This window comes from Nelumbo nucifera, chromosome 5 (assembly GCF_055504915.1).
Source record: "Nelumbo nucifera cultivar China Antique chromosome 5, China Antique-T2T, whole genome shotgun sequence".
NCBI lineage: Eukaryota > Viridiplantae > Streptophyta > Magnoliopsida > Proteales > Nelumbonaceae > Nelumbo > Nelumbo nucifera.
Genome location: NC_142653.1, coordinates 48,530,790 through 48,535,991, shown reverse-complemented (window position 1 = coordinate 48,535,991; position 5,202 = coordinate 48,530,790).

Below are 5,202 nucleotides of genomic sequence, written 5' to 3'. Positions count from 1 at the left end.
GATATACAAACAAACAAACAAAAAAGGGCGTGTAGAAGGGGGGTGCGGGAACCATAAATCATGCACTCAAACCTGGGCCCAAGGTTATCTGTTCAATTCAAGTTTATACCTTACTAAAAATTAATGCATTTGGGTTGGACCTGGATAGTGTATGCATGTATGTATATATGCAAATAATGTGTCTATATGTGTATGTATGTATGTATATATATATATTTGGTCCAGGTTTAATTTGAGATAAAATCAAATTGATTTGAACTGGGTTCGAGTTCCCCAAACGCTATAACCAAGCCCAGCCTAAACGTTAAGAAAACCCAAAATTTTGGACCCAAACCCAGCCTGAAGACTAAAATTCCATGCCTAGCCCAAGTAAAATTGCAGGCTAGATCAATTCAGGCTCTGATTAGGCCCACTCCAGTTGCACCTCTAATTTGATCTGATGCTATTTTTTCTTTCTAATAATGAACGGCACCAAACGATCTTCAGCAAGAAAAACTCTAAATATGTAATTATTTCTAACCCTGATCCAACACCAGTACAGTATGCAAATCTGAATCTCACTACCCACAAATCTAAACTTACCAAAAACCAAAAGCCAGGGGAAAAGAACCTGATAAAACAAAGTAGAGAAACATAAACAAACACTACCAAACAATAGCTACTCAACTCGAGCTTCTTCTGATAACCAAATAAAAGGGGCAGGGTGGAGAGCAACGAGATCAGCTATTGTTTCAGCAGTCTGGGAAGAGAGGAACACTAGGATCTTCCAAGGAAAGGGAAAATCAAAGGATGAATTGGTAGAAAAACATAACCACCGATTTCTTAAATTGGCTGAAAACATTGGATCTGTTCAAGGCTTTTACAGTAGATGACTGAGGTTGGATACAGTAGCAGGCTCCTCTTCCTCATTCCCACTATTCATGTAAGCTGATCTCCTCCTCAACAGAATAAAGCTAAATTTTGGCGGTAGTTCTGTAGGTAACCCTGGTCTCCAACCACCTTGATGATTGAATCCTTCCCAAAACTTTTGACCTTTCTCTCATCCCCTCCTCCTAGAGAGGACGCCTTTATACCTCTGACATGTACTCAAATCAACTAAGTTTTGTCCCAATAATATGGGGTCAACTACATTGGATCTGTTCTGTCATTCTACTATGTTCAGTGCTATATTTACTGTTAAGTTGTGGTCCACTAAATCATTTCTCTACTTCAACCCATGTCCTTTTTGGTCTGCTCTTCAGCTTTTTCTAGACACTCCAACTTGTAAAAATCATTCACTGGTTCTGTAAGCAGTTTACAACACAGACATGGTAGTCAATTTGAAGTCTGCATATGAATTGTTGTTGTTGTTGATAAGCAACAGAAGTGCTTGTATTAATAAATTTATAATCTCCTGATGGCCCAATTCATGAGTGACATGCTACATAATACACAAGATGCAAGACAAAATCAAGGAAATTACAAATTTACTCATAGCATAGGTAATCCCCATTCTAGACTCTCCTTTACAACCCCCAATCAAGTACTTAGCTCATTGCAACATAACTTCAAAAGGTCACAACCTGGTTTTTTTGACACAAACCTTCATTATTCTGTTTTATTATTTGGTTGTAGAAGACAATAAGGCAGTTCATATCAGATATCCTATTGCAACCTGTCCGACTTGAGTTCAAACCTCATTCTTGTTGCCAACGAGTTCTAAAAGCTAACAATGCAAAGCTACCTGGGTAAAGCAACAAACCAAAACCTATCATGCTACAGTCTCAAATTGATGACAGTAGACCAATTCATCAAAGTAGTTCAAGTCAAGTGATAGTGAAACCTCTGTTCTACTCAACTAGCATGCAACAAATCAAGATTGGTGCCATGGGATTAATGCTAACATAAAATCATCTGTTCTACTCAACTAAAATGCTAAATTAATGCTAACCTGAAATACTCTCTATTTTATCAAACTCAAAAAGGGGGATATACTGATGTTGCCATGGGATTATGTAGATACAAGCAAACTCAAAGATGATAAACTGACCCAAGTTCTTATTTTGATAATGGGAAGAAAAAAAATGTTTAGGGAACACAGAAGAAGATTTCTCTTGCAAATTCTCGTTAAAAAGTAGGATATACTCAAATACACCACAGAAATCACATCAGCGCCCCACAGGATCATCTCAGTGTGCATTGGGAACATCTCTTCTACTTGTCGTTGAAAGATTGATGTTTTCAATACACGGTTGGAATGTGCTGTGGGGCATGCCCTGTGGGGCCCCGAGTTTCCAGAATGCAGTCCTAAGAATAATTCAACACTGTAAGGGTGTTAGGTGGGGAAGGGGCTGAAGTGGAAGATAGGGCGGCCAAGCATGCCTGTTACCCATTACCTGAAGGACCATATTACCAATTTTGATAAGCACCGGATTGGTGCCATTTTCTTATTTTGACAAGGACCAGATTGGTGCCTTCTTAAAAATCTACTCAAACCACTGACCCCAAATTATCTCAAGGACCAGAAATCTAGTTAAGGATTTAGAAAATTAAAACATGGAGGGTACTCATTCAAATTTGCCACAGCTGGGCATGATAATCTGGAATAAAATTATTCCAATTTAGAAAGAATTTAATCTGGAATAAAATTAAAACCAGTTTGACTTAAATCAAAACAAATAGGAATTGCTAGACTTTGTTCAACAACCTCTGAGTTCAAAGGCAGAATATGAATAATAAAGTTTTTAAGGAGGGAGTGACGGATAATAAATAGGAACAATAAAGTCTTTCAGTTCAAAACAACCAGTGAGTAAGACTTTAAGGAGGGAGTGAGGGATAATAAAGTCTCAGTTAAGCAACCTCTGAGTTCAAAGGCATCTTGATGGGTGATCTTCAAATGAACTTGTTAGAGATCCTGCGTTCATCTCCTAGACCATTAAGTATTATTACCAGAAGCTGTTCTATACCAGAAGTGTTGGAGTTGAAAGTAAATTTTGATGGTAGTGCCATTGGTAACCCCGTTTCAGCAGGGGTTGGTGGTCTGTTCAAGAAGAGGGATGTCAAAATTTGGTGGGTTTTTAGTGGTCTGATATAGGGGTGTCAACGGTATTCGAAAATCTGATTTCGAATTCGATATTCGACATAATCGAATCGAATTCGAATAATTCAAATATCAAATCGGTCGAATTTGGATATCCTATTCTTACTGAATAGTTAATCGGATTCGAATTCGGATATGACCTGATTTGATTCGATAAATATCTGAATTCGACCAATTATTTAATTCTTATATAAAATATTTTATATAATATATATAATAAGTAAGTTATATAAATAATTTATATTTATTAATTATCTAAAATAATTAATTAATCAAATTCGAATCAAATCGAATAATCAAATATTTAATCAGAGTCAAATTCGGATATTAATTTTCAATATCCGTCAGATATCAAATCGAATTCGAATATCAGATTTTCTAATCAGATTCAAATTCGGATATTGCCTGATCCGATTCAAATTCGATCCGTTTACACCCCTAGTTTGATAGGGACATCTCACTCAACAAACGCTGAAATTCTAGCTATCTTCACAGGTCTCTGAATTGCAAAAGACAAAACTCTGCAAACACAAAAAAATGGTTAGGAGAGAAGGATGGAGGTCCTTGGAGGTTAGCCCACTATCTGACAGAGGCCAGAGACATCTTTGGTTCCTTGCATGTCAACCTTAATTGGGTTCCTAGGGAACTAAATTCTATAGCTGATCATTTGGAAAAATTTGGATCTGCTTGGCATGGTGGTACAGAAAAATAAAATATACCTCACCTAGCCTAGGGTTGTCAATGGCCTCTGAAAGTCTGATGTCTGTTCTGACATCCAATCCAATTATCTTGGATTAGGATTATGTGTTTACATAATCGGATTGTATTTGGATTTTGCAATCTGCATTACTGGATGTGGATTTAACTCCATCCAATCCAGTTAAAATCCAAATTCGATTATATTATAATATTCATTGATTTTAATATATAAATTTAGATAATCATATTTGAAATTATAAAAAATATAATTGTATATTATATTATATATGAAAATATATATAATATATTTAGTATGTCATATTTATATGAATTATTAAAAAGTTATCAACTTTTTAAATTTTTTCTGTATTTTAAAAATTAAGCAGTGTCGGATTAAATTTGAATCTGATCCAAGTCCATTAGGATTCAAATTCGAACCCAGGATCTTCAAATCTGATCAGAATTCAGATTGGATTCAGATGTCATTTTTCAATATTCAGATTGGACTCAGATATTGTTAAATGCAATCCATTTACAGACCTCACCTAGCCCACTACTCCTGATTTACTGATTATCTATAAGTGGGATCAAGTGCTGGATCTGCAATTGAATACACATTCATCAAGCAAGCATGTAAGTATGGTCAGCTACTAATAAATAACCAGCAGGTCCAAATGCATTTTCTGCAGCCTTGGTTGAAGCATTTTATTGTGACAGACCATAAAATATACACACAATTCCTATAGTTTTAAATTCAAAAGACCAAATCATCTGGTCTTTTTGATTTGATCACTACAAGTAGGGTTGTAGACATGAACCCCCTCTTGATGTGCTCAATTGTTTTAAAGTCAACTGCTGATCATACTTGTCAACGCATCAGGTGATTCTGGGTGACAGTGGGGTACCTAGTTGCCTAGGTGGGCTCCTAGGCAATGCCAAGATGATAAGAATTTTATAAAATAAAGATCTAAGTTTTTGATATATCACTAGTTTTATATACCATTCAGCATACATATCATTTGAAAGAATAACAATTCTTGTGGTTAGGGTGCAACCAAAGCATTAATGTGCAAAAATCATGCGACTATTTTACTTTATAAGAAGCTTACTTTCCATAATTTTTATAGTGAGGGAACCTCTATTTGTATTAAATTTAATGCTTTGATTGCCTTCAGATTTTCTTATCTCACAACATTTTCGATGTAGTGGTTTAGAATGATAACCAATGTTTGTTCGATATATTCAATGAGAAAATACCCACACCCTTGGCAAGTTGGCATCTAGCAATATATCTTTCAAAAAATAAAGAAAACAAGTGTTGGCATGAGCCTTTCCTTTTCTTAAACATTAAAACAAGGCAACAAGTGTACCAACTTCATTGCTAATAAGGGTATCAATGAAGAAAACTTCTATGATTATAATAT